Source organism: Haemaphysalis longicornis, unplaced genomic scaffold, assembly GCF_048455015.1.
Source record: "Haemaphysalis longicornis isolate Haplotype H1 unplaced genomic scaffold, Haemaphysalis longicornis Haplotype H1 scaffold_3, whole genome shotgun sequence".
Taxonomy (NCBI): Eukaryota; Metazoa; Arthropoda; class Arachnida; order Ixodida; family Ixodidae; genus Haemaphysalis; species Haemaphysalis longicornis.
In genome coordinates this window covers 78,993,020-79,007,020 of record NW_027526335.1, presented here as the reverse complement: position 1 = coordinate 79,007,020, position 14,001 = coordinate 78,993,020, and positions in this window count along the sequence as shown.

Genomic DNA, 14,001 nt, shown 5'->3' with positions numbered 1-14,001 from the left:
CTCTCTCTCTCTCTCTCTCTCTCTCTCTCCTCTCTCTCTCTCTCTCTCTCTCTCTCTCTCTCTCTCTCTCTCTCTCTCTCTCTCTCTCTCCATCACCCGGGTGGTTTGCCGCCAGTCGCTTCCCAGCCGTATGTAGTACAACTTCCCTGTACCTCCCTCCACCCCACCCCCCTTTCCACAGCGTGAGTCGCTTTACTGGTACTGCGGGAGCGATACGTGGTGACCAACGTCACCTGGTGTAAGATAAAACCCAGTGGCGCATTCGGCAAGGCTGCAACGCGCAAACTGGAAGGTTGTTCGGCGGCGGCGAATACGGGACGGCGTGCGTTATCTCGGCCCAGCGGCGCATCCAGTCAGAAAGCAGCAAGAGCAGCCCCCCCCCCCCCCCCCCCCCCCCCCCCCCCCCCCCCCCCGCGCCCGTGAAACCGAGGGGAGAGCCACGAGGCGGCTCCGTTTTAAAATATACGGCATGAAGCTCGCAAAACTATCAAGCATGACAAATAAGCAAAGCTACGGGCATTGTAACAAAATGTATGCCAAGGTGCTTCTTTGCGCCTCCAACTACTCCTCCCGCAACCGGCATGCTCTGCGTCATCCCTTTCCTTTATTACAATGAAACATCGGGGATTTCCGACAGAGGCAGAAAACAGTTTTAGGCGTCAGCTACGTGGAGATGTTCCCTAAGTTCTTTCTTACCTTTTTTTTTTTTTTTTCGCGGTTCAAAATGTTCGACCACATTCATGACGTTTGCAGTTTCCTGCTTCTGCCTAAACTGTGTGGCCGGGTCCTCACGAGAGCTGCCGATTGTCTGCACCAACAACTCTTTTCTCTTCTACCTGCCCCTTCCCCCGTTAATAAACCGCAACACGAAATATCGACACGTCCTATTTGGCGTGTACGGTACCATTCCCCCGCTGCCTCCCTGCAAGTGTTTCGAACAACGCCACTCGACAGCGGGCCCAAGCCACCGCGAGGATACTGCCCTACAAACGAACCGACTGGCTATCGCTCGCGAGTTTAACAAGGAGCGCCAACCGGAAAACCGCTCAACCGGACGCAGAAAGTTTCTTGTTTGAAACGCAGTATAAATACCCCCGTAATGGGGAAAAGAAACTAAAGAATAAGAAAAGAAGGGCGAGAACAACAATCCGGTATTATGGCAAAGCATTGCAAGTAAGTGCTATGCATTACCATTGAGGCAAATTGCACCCAGTACGGCAATCCCATACGCTTCAACGATTTCACGTGCGGTTCGGTTTCCAATCCGGTATATTTTTCCACGTGAAAGCGTTGAGGCGCGTGAGATTGCAAGACTGGATGCAAGGTTTCCATTGCAATGTAGCATTTCATTGCAACGTTTTGGGCCACCACGGGATTGTTTCTTACTACTTCATTGTTTCTTTATTTTTTCTCTCTCCATAACGTGGGTATTTATACCGCGTATGGAACAATAAACTTTCAGTTCTGAGTCAGCGCCGTGTTTGTTTCTACCATTCTCTCGCCGAGTTTGTGTCCGCCTTTCTCTCGTGCCTACAATTCTCTCGTGCAGTAACGTGCTGTTTGCCGGTTATGCCGTGGGATACCAACTCACCCAAACTTTCCGCCTTACAAGCTTTAGTAATATAAGTCGCACGCAGAAAGCGTGAACAATTAAGGAACAAACATTTGTCAGCATTGTGCCTACAGTCGGCGACAAATTAAGCGATTACACGAGAATATGCAGCGAAACGCGCAAATTGCTGGATTCATTTACGTGCAAATCAAATTATCGCATGGCTCAATTCCAAACGAACTCCGAACGCACCTAAGAACTTTTTATGAGTCGTTAATGCAAAAGCATTAATCATGATAAACAGCACAGAGAACGAGACGAGGAGCAGAAAGACACGGGAGGAGCAGAAAGACACGTGACCAGCGCTCGTCCCGTGTCTTTCTGCTCTTCATCCCGTGTCTTTCTGCTCATCGTCCCGTGTCTTTCTGCTCCTCGTCCCGTGTCTTTGCGCTCTTCGTCCCGTTCCCTGTGCTGTTTATCATGATTCAAACCAACTGGCCCAAATTTCCCTTTTACTGCAGAAAGCATTAAAATGAACGCCGCTGAGTGCTCATTGCAGTTTGGCGCTGGTACTGTGGCGCCGCTGTGTGAAGTCAGTGGAGCTCGTATATTGCCGAACACCGGCGAACACCTCAACTGCACCAACAACTGCAACTCTCGGATCCGCTTTCAACGTGACTCCTCTGCGCATCTCTGATAGCGCCGTGTTATACTTGTATTTATTATTGCGGACGAATCGCTGTTGCTATAGAACTCTTCGCGGTCGCGTGTCAGCTGTTTCTCGGCTTCCGACGCCAACGCCAGCCTTTTCGCCCAATAGACCATTAATTACATTCGCACAAAAATACGATAGTAGGATACGATACGATAATACGATAGGTACGATAATAGCGTTTTGTAAACGCACCGCAATTGACTGTAGGGTTTAACGCGCCGACGCAACGCAGGCGATCAGGCGCGCCGTAGTGGAGGGCTTCGGATTAATTTTGACCACCTGGGGATCTTCAACGTGCGCCGAAATTTCGTACACACGGGCGTTTTTGCTTTTCGCCTCAATCAGAAAAGCGGCCGCCGCAGCCGGGAATCGAACCCGCGTCCTCGTGCTCAGCAGCACAACGCCTTAGCCACTGAGAAATGCACCGCAATCACAGCATTATTCGAGCTCCGCGGTTCATAGTACAGAAGTTCGCGTTTTCCGGATCACGTTCTCACTCGTGCGCGCCGCACAGTTCTTCTTGTGGTTTGAACACGCAACATTAAACGCCACGTGCGTTCGCGTCTAAGCGGAGCTCGGTCAATGAATCGCCCACACCTGCAACATTATTCCTCGAAGCTACTTGACATGTCTGCAGGTAGCGTTGATAATCCCTTCAAAACGTGAGGCGCCATACTTGCGCCCCTCAACACGAGTAGCTTGGGAGCGGCTCTGCAGACTGCTGTGATTTTTGCCATATTTATTTTGGCAGCGCGTGAACGACCAGGGCGAGTTTCTGGGAAAGTTCCTTCCTCCTCTCCTTTCCTTGCGTTGGCCACCGTACGCCGGGGAGAGGGGCGCGCCTTAATAACGACGCCGTCGATGTTACCCTGGCAAGACGCCCGGCTTGCTGTTCGCAAGATGCTGGTGAAGATAACGACGAATGACGGGTGACGCACGCACGCGCATGGGCCTCTTTAAAGTACCTCGTTCGATTCTCCGCTGCTCAGGTACACGTGAGAAGTGCGTTCATCTCGCGCCACGCCGGTGCACGCGACATGTCCGAGGGCCCAGAACGCGGGTGGTGTCAGTCGTTACGTTTGCTGTGTCGCGAATACGCGCGGAAGATGGGGTGCTGGAAGCCTTCGCGGGCTTTACAAGGTCCTCAGAACGGTGAGTTTATCTGCTGAATTCTGAGTGGAAAGGGTTTATATATACAGTAGACGCGTGATAATTAAAACTCGTCGGTCGCATAATTCAGACGTTCAGACGCTTAATTCGAACAAATTTCAAAATTTGGTAGGACAGCTATGCTTTCAATGTATTTTAACGCCACTTAATTAAAACTGCTCCATTGTCCAAATTCGTACTTTTTGCTTTTCGTTGACGGGAAATATCTGTTGAGTTAGCTGCCCATTTGCATCCTTATATCACTAACAGTCACGGATTAAGCCATTTGTTTACCTGCGTACAGATCTTGACCAGGGCAGAAAATGCTCGTAATGAGCTGGCTGCCCTTCCAGGCGTCGAAAACTTTGTTTTGAACGCTTATGCAATCACAGAGCAGTCATCCATTCGTGTTTTCTTTTAATTGTGTGCGAGCGTTGTATTATTAAATATATGGGAATGTTTCGTTACAACACAAGCTGGTATGCTGCCCCTACTAATATTTATGAGAACTGGTAATCCAAACAAAATCATGTGGTCCCGTCGGTTTTCAATTGTCGCTGACGCTTTGGAGATAGCCGACGCCTTGGTAGCCGGTTGCAGAGGGATTTATTACCGTTCGGGTCGTCAACACGGAAGGGCCGAGAACAGGGTTAGAGGGCTCTGCTCACGCTCCAAGCGTCCTTCTGGGTCTTCTGACACCGATGCACTGCATGCCCGCATGGGCGAATGGCGCTGCGGTATGTCTACTTGTTCCGCGTGGCGGCCGCCCATACCCTTGACTACAATATATATAAAATCAGGGTGTCCAACCGGAACCGAACCAGTATTTCTGCCGGACAAAACGGTTCGACCATCCGTTGTTGATAACGGGTGGTCAGTGTCTTTCGGGGCTTTTTTCTTTCACGCACCATCAACTTTGCCTTCAGATGAAGCGCTATGATCGCTCGCGTCTACAACGTGGTGAAAGGGCTCCGCATGAATACTGAAATGGCATTTTGCAGCTTGTTGAGTAAGCAGGCTGCAAGGCTAGGCAAGAGAGATGTCAGCCTCCGCAGCATGCAGAGGATATGAACCACCGACTTTGCCGTTCCCTCGCTGAAACTGTGCAGGGGGCAATCAGGACGCGAGATTGCTGCACGTGCATAGGTTCGAACCATACGTGTGCCTACTTGTAGCACCTCAAATGTATTGAAATATTGTCTGGTCGGCTGGTACACAGTGGTAACAATGAGAACAGCGCGACGGTCGGGACACAGGAAGAAAGAAACGCCTACTTGCGCTGACAATAGAAACCACATGGTTTTATTGCATAGGGGCATTAGCTTTATGCAAGCGAAGCGAACGCCATGCAACAAGAAAGGGGGAAAAAGAAGGCGAAGCGGGGCCGAAAAAATAAGTTTCTAAAATACATTACAGAGGGAAAACTACATGTGCCAATGCAAGGTTTCGCGTGTAAATTCGAAATTGGAGAATATATATATATAAAGGACGACACATGTGTGTCGTCCTTCTGCGCAATTTTCATGGCTTTCCAAGTATCAAACCACCCTAGGTCGTCAACAAATCTTGCTGATCTTTCTTGACCTTGCCAGATATACTCCGCTTCTAGCGAACTGAGTTCAATTGAGTGTCCAGAGTTTAAAAAAAAAAGGCCGCGTATCTGCTCCTTTCGTTGCAAATTTCGACGAGAGACGATAGTTGACTGGCGCCCCTCCCATGTAAACGGCTCCCTTCTCTTTCCCGCTCACCTCTCCTGCTGTTCCTCTCCCGTCTCGTTCCTCCCAAGATAACATGCTAGAGGTTTGCTCAAGTCAATTCAAATTTACCGCGTTCTACTGCCCCAGGCCGGGTGTTTCGATGCCAGCGCTGCCGTACGGCGTAGACGCGCGTGATTCGAGGCACCCTACTACAGTACTTATAAAAACACGTTGCCATGGTCCAAGTGCATTCTAAGCGGAACGTGGAACCTATCTAATGAAACCTTTTGTTGCTGTTGCCGTTTGATTTCTTAAAATTCCGCCAGCAGCTTTAGGGGCGCGAGCAACAGCAGGCGACGATTTTCTGCAGTTCATGTAGTATTTCGTTTGATATCGCAAAAACCAAGCATCCATGAATTTTTTAATAAAGTAACACTGCAAATATCACTCATGTATTGATTTTGTGCCTCACATTTGCGTAATGTTCTAAGTTTTATTCAACAATGTTGACAAGTATGAACATTGACAACGGACTTAGACGTTTATGTTTGGTTGTGCGGGATATGACTATTGCACAGATTCAGTTTCACTTTGGCCGGGTGGCTGAATCGAGTCACAGACAGACAGACAGACCAACATTTCTGCGTTTAAGTACGTAGCCCAAGAAAGACTATCGTCTTTAAAAAAGTCCCAGGCAATGTCTAAGGGAACTATTCCAGGCACTCAACGGCCTTCCGATGAAATGATGACGATGGCGAAGAAAATATTTGGGAGACGGGTGGGCAAAACCTTGTATCGTGGGTGATAAAAGTGGCATCATTACAGTGGCATGAGTTAGGCCCGAAAACTGTTAGTCGAGCCTTACCCTCGGTTCACTTAACCGGATTCTGGCATGACTGTCCGTTTCCCGTTGAATTACTTTTCCCTTGTCTTTAATGATGGAAAAGCTGCGGGATGGTGTTCTCGACGATTTTTCCGCCTCCGTGTTGAACCATGCATGTTCTGCATTCTAGTCAGCGTAAACTCTCCCAGTAGGTGTTCGGTCATGTTTAGCGAAAACTATTTCCGAACCTGGGTTTTTCTTTAAATTTTTTGGGAGGAAAGAGAATTGTGGAACGAAGTTGCTGTGAAACGCCGGAAAACACCGCCGTGTTGGCGACGCGGCGATCGCATTCCCACCGTTGCTCCAAGCGTCGTTCCTATAGGCCTACCAACGTGCGGTCCACTGCGAGAGCGTTCTGTCCCTTGTGGCTCGCCAAACGTCACAAACACGTGACCCGGGCGCGTTTCGCCGAGAGAGACCCCATGTTTGCCTTCATTTTGTTGCTTGGCATCGATCCCTCGCACTTGGTTTCTATCACGCACAAGCATTCCGTGCCTCGGAGGGTTTTCTGCTCACTTACACGCTGACTGTTTGTCAAATTCATAGACAGCCTCGCTGTAAAAAAAGGGAGACCCAGCATCTTGCAGTTAGGACCCCCATACACATAATAATTAAGACACACGGTGTTCTTGAAAGCGTGCCAAATTTTACCACACAAAATCGTTCCTGTCTTTTGCCCTCGCCAGAAAAACGTCCTCCACGGTCTGCACGCGCACCTGCGACATCGCGGCTTTGTTTGTTCCCATGCAGACAAAAGGGCCAATGGATAGGTAATATTGATTGTTAATTGGCCGATTGATTGATTGATTGATTGATTGATTGATTGATTGATTGATTGATTGATTGATTGATTGATTGATTGATTGATTGATTGTGAGGTTAACGCGCCGACGTCTCAGTGGCTAAGGCGTTGGGCTGCTGAGCCCAAGGACGCGGGTTCGGTTCACAGACGCCGTGACCGGGAATCGAACCCCCATTTTTATAGGTAACACTAACGTTTATGACACACGTTGTTCTTTTTGTTCCAGTAAATATTTGGCGCGCTCGGTTGATATTGGTAGTATTGCATATTCCGTGTTCTTTGGTCCTTCTACGTAAGTCCCCCTGAATTACCGCTGAAGCTCTAAAACTCGTGGAGTTTCGAGCTCCTGAAGTTTTGCGTAACAAGAGCCTAAGTGTAGAATTCCAGTTCACTTTATCAGCAATCTCTTGCGTTCGTCTGCGAAGGTAATACATTTCGCTCCGGGTTGTTCTACGAAGTGGATGACGGAATGGTCTTTCCGTACTTTCGTCTTTTCGAAATTCAGGCGAGTTCCAATTATGTTCACTTTTAAACCTCTTTTTTAACGTTCCCCTTATTCGGTAAATAATTCACGTTGCGCGCGCGGATGCGTGCAAAAGAGAGAGAGAGAGATAGAGAGAGAGAGAAACGGCCTTTCTGAGATGGTGTTCTCGCGGCGGATAAGATATTCATCGGCGCTCACAAGAACAAGTCACGTTTCGTACTCTCTGTGCGCCGAGGCACAGCGTTCCGTCATTAAACTGCTAGCCCACGTATGTTCGTTTCCTGTGGTTCATATTTAAATTGGAACATTTTTATGACCCGCACCATAGTTGGCCCACAAATTAACTTTAGCTGCCTGGAGACTTTTGTATACGTGCGTCAAAACCCCGACCCGTGGTATTCAAGGACAAATTGCTTTTTTTTTTTTTGCGCTCAGAAACTAGGACTGCATAGGTTATGACCACTGATCTCCACTAGAGTTGCTGGATGGCGCTTCGAGCTCTCCGGCGCGCGGCCGCCGGAAGTTCGAGCGCTCGTCCCGGAAGACGGGCAAATGGCCGCCGTTCCAGCATTGCGCATGCTACGTATGGGCTGGTTTCGCGCGCATTACGCCAAAAATACCTGCTTGTTGCGTCGTCAACTGCACAAGCAGACCAGAGAGGTCGTCTGGGAAGACGTTCCACTTGGAAGTATTACAATATTCTGTACGACGTGCGTGATACGCAGCGAAACGTAAATGTCATATCAGTGTCGTTTTTAAGCTGTGGCTCTTGTTACGTAGATTCCCTCGCTCTTACACCGGCGTTGGGTGGTTATACCCTAGTTACACGGCGAAAGTAACCGCAGTTAAGTTTAACCGTGGTTACTAAACTTTAACCGCGGTTATCGCAAGCTGCGGTTTTGGCTGTTACACGCGAAATTGCAAGTTTGGTGACCAAGGTCACTTGATTGTGAGCGTAACAAAAATAAATTACCACACTTTTAACTCCACGATAAAAAACAAAAGAGAAGCAGTGTAGGCAAAAAAACAATATCGTTAAAGCAGTCCATTCTGACCCAAACGCAACGCACTCGCGCGCAGGGAGGAGAGCGGCTTCCCCAACAGCTCGCAACCGGCTTGGTTTGCTTAGGTCTGTTCGGTGTTGGGAACTTTCGGCTTAGCATCGCGGCAGATATTTGACCGCCGCTATCTCTACAGCTGCGAATTACAATCCATAGCACAATTTTTCACCGCACTAACATCCACTTTCTCGCATGTGGAAGTTTTTTCCGCGATCAGATTGATATCAAAGAGCGGCGACAAGCTGTTGCTGCCGTGGTGTGGGCCGGTTCGAACCGCTTGCAGTGCCGTGCGGGCAGGCGGGCGGCGTATTTGCAGGCACGGCCGACGCGCGCGTCGATCGTTTCCGAGTGCTGAAAACGCTTCAGGATTGCCTGCTATATCCATTTTTGGCGGACGACGCGCGGAATTTACAAATTTAGCACGGCTTTTGTCGTAGTTGATCGGGCGGATAGGGAAACGAGCCGCTGCTGACGGGCAGTCGCGCTGATTGAGAGAGCGATGCAAAGAACGCAAGCGCGTCTTGGAGACAGCTTTGGGGCGCCCGCTATTTGAGAACCTTCGTCTCTTCCGAACGCCAGGTTATTTTTTTTTCACCTCCGCTGATGCGCCGCCTCTTGCGTCCGAACTGACTTGTGCGAGTTTGAGCACTGCGGCTGCGGAAACTGCGGTTAGCGTGACCGAACTGAGGTGGACAAGCTGTTTGCGTTAACCATGGTTAGCGACGTAACCGCAGTTTCGTCTGTCGTGTAACGCAGCAAACTGCGGTTTTGTCTAACCGCGGTTCGCTTAACCATGGTTAACTGTGCTCGTGTAACTAGGGCATTAAGAAGGGACAAATGGGCTCCATCCCCAGGCAGCAGGCTCTGCAGTGACCACTTTACTGACAACTGTTTTGACCGAAAACGGACGCACGAACTCGGCTACAGCCTAAAGTCGTGCCCACGTTGTTTTCTTTCTAGCATAAATCCCTAGAATAAATTTCTAGCATAAATCCCGTTGGAGCTGCGTCGTATCCTCTCAAACCAAGACCCACGTGACATTTTCGTTCTCCTTCGCAGTTAAATTCTGCTTCATATTAACGTCGCATGTTTCGGTATAGCAAAAGTTGCGATCTGAACGCGATGTGTATAGCCAAAATGCAATAAAGTGAGAACAAAATGCCAAAATGCGCCAAAGGGGACGCTTATCAGCGGTTGAGAAGCGTAGCAGACGCCCGACTTCCGGGACGAGCCGCTGAACTTCCGGTGGCCGTGCGCGCGCCCGGCCGCGACAGCGGCGAAGCGCCATCCAGCTACTAAGTGGAGATCAGTGGTTATGACCTATGAGACGCGCCATGGTTCAATAGGAGTGTAGACTCAACACCAGAAAAAAATTAGTCATTCTACTAAACGTGAAAGCTGTCGGAAGTGCAAAGCAGTGATTCACCATAACGGGCTGTAGCATTGCGCTCACTGCTACCACCCAATGCAATTCAGATTTCCCGTCTCCGCAGTGCTCGCGCGCCCCCTGCCTGAAACTGCGCCCGCGGGAGTTCTGTTCTTTTTGTGCTTGCTTTTCCTGCCGCATGTGCCGGCGTTACACTGCCACTTTTTTTCGCTTACTATTGTTAAAAAAAAACTGTACAAACGTTCCTAACTAAATGAGCGCGGGCGCTGGCGGTTAATTACGCATATATCGCCTCAAGTGTACCTACATTTTTCTTCGCGCTAAACAACGAGACGTACTACAAACGCCAGCGGTTCACGAGTTTCGAACGCCTATGATTGTATAAACCGCTTGGCTTTCGAAGCCTATGTGTTACGCCACGACGACAGAACGCCGTGTGGTCCTACTTGGGTCCAGCGAGCGAGCTACGACGACAAGGCGAGCCCCTAAAGTGCTCTGCACTTAAAAAAATTGGCCTCGCACCTGCTTGCTTTGCGGCAAATGTCGTCGAAAGGCTGTGCCTCTCTTCTTTAATCGTCCATCTGCCACGCTCTCCCACGATAATGACGGTGGAGATTTGCTCCAGTCAATTCAATTTTACCGCGTTCCAATGCTGGCGCTCCATCTACTGGAACCTTTCGTTACTGTTGGACTTCTCGCAATGCCGCCTGGAGGGCTAGAGTCGCGCGCGGGCGCTTTTTGTATTCTACTGCGAAGCAGTATAGTTGTACCATCCAAGAAAATTTTCGTGGCGATGTCAGCGGAAAAATATCATGAAGGCTGGCACATACCTACCCAGGGAGACTGGCCGTACCGGTAAAGGTTACTGTTGTGTAAGCTACTCCGAGTGCAAAAGTACTCAACAGCATAGAAATCACGTAGCGACGTCACCGCGCTTTCATATATAAAGAGGGAGAGCGGTATAGCACCTTCTTCAGTTCATTCCAGGCTAGCTTGGGTGGGCCACGGAAACTAAGGACGCCATAAGAACAGCCAGAAGAAGAAGAAGAAGAACCTAAAGCAGTCGCGAATGTCGTTGTGCAGTAAAAGAAAGTGTGGTTAAGTACATTTCACTTGTTTCTGGTTTTACTCTTTGTAGAGCCAAGTGTGAGAATTCAAGTGACGTCGCATGGGTAATCGTTGTGGCTGTCGTTTACAGCTTCGCAGTCCAACCGCGCCATCACAGCGTGTATTGAAGCCACATTTTTTGGTTCGAGACAGTTTCTTGAACGCGTATTTTTTATTTGAGAAACTCAAGCAGCCATGTATTTTCAAATAAATAACACTGCAAATATCACTTATGCATTGGTTTCGCCTCGAATATGGCTGTTTTCCTTTGGCTCAGCAATATTGACAAGTATGAACATTGCCAACAGATTTAGAAGTTTGGAGAAGGTTTGCATATGTAAACGTCTCGGTCAAGGTTTCTTTTAACTTTTTGCCGGGCGGCTGAATCGATGGACAGACTGACGGACGAACTGGCGGACGGACTGACAGAAGGACGGACGGGCAGAACAGACAGGCTGTTGTTGTTGGTGGTGGTGGTGTTGATGATGATGATGATGACGACGACGACGCTGATGACATAGGCGAATTTGTCCAAAGACCGATCTCCGTCATGTCGTGGTAGCGTGGGGACGAGCGGCATGCAGGGGTGTCACCTCCGTTCCGACGACGCAGAGCCCAGAACTTGTTTAATGCATGGGTAGTATAGAGAACAGCGGTTATACAGGAAGCAGCAAACTGGCGTGCTTGAAACATGAGAACTCGAACGGGAAGAGAAACGTTCTCCGCAAGAGCCGAGACGTACTGCCCTTCCGTCAGAAAAGAGCCTATTTATAGTCTACAGTGCAAGGTTAGAACAAGCGACCGGCGTGTTGCGCGTGACACCAAAAGTACAAGCACACGAAACACCCTCCACAGTTCCCGTGATACAAGCTAGTGCACGCTAATCTGGAGAGAGGGCGGAAAAGGAGTTCGAACACGCAGCGCTGCTGCCCGTGACTCAACGGGCCCGAGGAGGGCGCGGCAACCAGTCGCCGTCTTGTCGAAACGTGTTAACATGTTCAATCAGTTGGCTTCACCGCCACACACGAAACCACCCCGCAATACACAAAACTTGGCCGGCGTATCACACGTGCACAAAGCAACTGCGAAGCACTGTGCGCTGAATCGTAACAATACCCAACGAGGCAACCCACCTTAACGCTTTGTGTTACACTTGCGCCGCATACAAAAAGGCTATTAATAAAGGGCAACTTTATTTCTTTTTTCCATCGCTGAACCGCAGCGATGGCTCAAAGGTACAGCACTCGCCTCGTATGCGGGAGGTCCAGGGTTCGAATCCTGGTACCGCCGGACACCCACCGGTTTCTTTAATGGGTACAGGCGTCCCTGGTCGAGTGCGGACCCTTGAAAGGGGATTTCACGTCTGGAAAGCTGCCTTTACCCCTATCGAGGGGCCCCTGACCCTTGTCCATCTGGCGGGGCCCCCGGCCATCATGCCGCGTTGCGCCATTGCCGGGGGGTGGAAAGAGTCTGGCGGGCTTGTCCTGCCACAGGGCGGTTGCGAGTTGAGCGTCCATCGTGGCTGTGGAAGGCACCATGCGAATTCGTGCTCCTTGGTGGCGCCGGGCACCTACCGGTAAAATAGGTACAAGCGACTCCCCGGCCTGGGCGCTCGGCCCTTGTGTGGGACTACAACGCTTGGGAAGTTCACCCCGGCTTGCACGGGAAATCGCCCCTATGGAATGGGGCGGCTGCAAAATCGCAGGAACGTTTTGCCACCGCAGCGATGGCTCAAAGGTTACAGCACTCGCCTCGTATGCGGGAGGTCCGGGGTTCGAATCCTGGTACCGCCGGACACCCACCGGTTTCTTTAATGGGTACAGTGCGTCCCTGGGTCGAGTGCGGACCCTTGAAAGGGGGATTTCACGTCTGGAAAGCTGCCTTTAACCCTATCGAGGGGCCCCTGACCCTTGTCCATCTGGCGGGGCCCCCCGGCCATCATGCCGCGTTGCGCCATTGCCGGGGGTGAAAGAGTCTGGCGGCTTGTCCTGCCCACAGGCGGTTGCGAGTTGAGCGTCCATCGTGGCTGTGGAAGGCACCATGTGAATTCGTGTTCCTTGGTGGCGCCGGGCACCTACCGGTAAAATAGGTACAAGCGACTCCCCGGCCTGGCGCTCGGGCCCTTGTGTGGGACTACAACGCTTGGGAAGTTCACCCGGCTTGCACGGGAAAATCGCCCCTATGGAATGGGGCGGCTGCAAAATCGCAGGAACTTTTTTTTTTTTTCCTAATAAAATGCCTTCACAGCAGTATATGTTGAGTAAATAGTCAAGCCTACTTTAAATGGGCTCTTTGTATAACGCTTCATGTAAAGATACATGTGGTCTTATGGAGCTACTTAACACCCCTAGTATTTCGTATCAGATTTCTCATTTCCCCCTCTAAACCATGACTTTTTAGCAATGCATTTGTCTACTAGAACATAGCCGACTACAACTAATTCAGTGTATAGCAGTAAGGTTTGCGCATTTATTCAACAATTCTCTCTCGGGAGTTCCCGCAGTTTTTTATTCCATGTTTTTGTGAATTCTGGGAGCACCATTATTTACGGGGCGTAGTGTCTTTCGCCTTGTTTTTGATTCCCGTCTTCTCAATTTACTTCTCGCGTCATCCTTGCAGAATGGGGACCGCTGCGGGAAGCCAAGAACAATGACGGCCTGCACGAACAAGGCGCTCTCTGAGGAAAGGATCGTGAACGGGCGCTGCAGCAAGCCCAGCGATGTTTGGCAGAAAGGGCGGGTAAGTTGTCGGAAACCAAGGCTGAAGACAAAGGCCCTCTGCATTCAACAAGTGGTTGAGAGAATCGGTCCCTCTGGCTCTGTGAATCACCTGCTTCTTCGGGAGCTAAATTGAAGGAGGGGGAGGGAACACATAATTTGGAAGTGTCATTTCTGGAAACATCAGGAGTACAGATAATGCCAAACCCCCCCACCCTCTTATCCACCACTTATTAGGACCGAATATGGTAGCGGTGCGGCTAAGCCATCATTGAAGACAAATTTACGCCCCCACAATTATAGTCCTCCATCTCCTCAACTCCCCTCCCCCTCCTAAAAATCCACTTCTTGTTCCCCTCTCTAAGTCTGGACGCGTAGGGTTTAGCCTCATATGTGGGTAAATCCACGTTCATCGTCTTCAGCAATCATTTGTCACTTTTACTGCTA